The sequence below is a fragment of the Sorex fumeus genome, unplaced genomic scaffold, assembly GCF_029834395.1.
Source record: "Sorex fumeus unplaced genomic scaffold, SorFum_2.1 ptg000044l, whole genome shotgun sequence".
NCBI classification, from domain to species: Eukaryota; Metazoa; Chordata; class Mammalia; order Eulipotyphla; family Soricidae; genus Sorex; species Sorex fumeus.
In genome coordinates, this window is record NW_026606101.1 from 3,341,194 (window position 1) to 3,342,411 (window position 1,218).

A 1,218-nucleotide genomic window follows, 5' to 3' on the forward strand; every position below is an offset into this window, starting at 1 on the left:
TTAGTTGAGATTGGTTGCCTTCTGTGTTACATCCCATCCAATCTGCTGTGCCACTACTGGATTATCAGTACTGTAGAATTTGGAGATATCACTCCAGGAAGTCCAGAACTTTTAACTGGGTGATACAGCTGAAATTAAATTTTTAACTGGATGACAGCTTTGGGGTGTGGGCATGATTTTCTGGGCTTCTGGAAGTACAGGATGCTGGCAGAAGGTAGCCCTGAAAAGGCCAAGAGATTTCAGTCACAAAGACCCACATACCCGAATTTTTAGCAGGTTAATTTCTGGGTGAGGTTTGATCCCGAGACAAGTCCAGCTGGAGGCATGATGGTGATTTTGTAGTGTGGGAGCAAGTGGCTGCCAGGGCTCTGGGTGGGCACTGGGCTGACCTGCCCCCCTATTTTATTTATTTATTTATTTATTTATTTATTTATTTATTCTTTTTGAGTCACACCCGGCAATGTACAGGGGTTACTTCTGGCTCATGCACTCAGGAATTACTCCTGGTGGTGCTTGGGGGACCATATGGGATGCTGGGAATCAAACTGGGTAAGCCACGTGCAAGGCAAATGTCCTACCCGCTGTGCTATTGCTCCAGCCCATCCCCCCTATTTAAAAAAACGATTTAGTGGGGCTGAAGGGATAGTAAGTGGGTAAGGCTTCTGGGTTTGATCCCCAGCACCACATATGGTCCCCTGAGTACCCCAGGAGTGACTCATAAGCACAGAGTCAGAAGTATGCCCTGAGAACAGCTTAATATGATAGCACCACCCAAATAAATTAATAAAATACTAAGACAAAATATAGCTAAGATAGAAATCGGTAAGTTGTGTGTTTTACCACAATTTCACAGCAATAAACTTTCCACCCCCAGGCTGGAAACATTTTCTCCATGAATCAGTTGCTATCTTGGGTTAGTTTATTTTTTATAACATTGAAACAACTAGCTAACAATATATTTTTCCTTTTACATCATACTAGATTTAGCTGATATTTTGCTTCTGGGTTTTTGCACATACATTCATGAGCAAAACTGGCATTTAATTTTCCTCCATTTGATTTGCTGTCCTTGTCAGGTCTCACATCAACAAAATAAATTGATGTATTCCCTCTTTTTGGGGGGAGAGGTCTACTTTCCCCATTTTTCTTGAATCATTCCATTGACATGGGAAGTAAGCTTTAATTTTATATTCAATTTAACTTACCAGGGATAGGCTG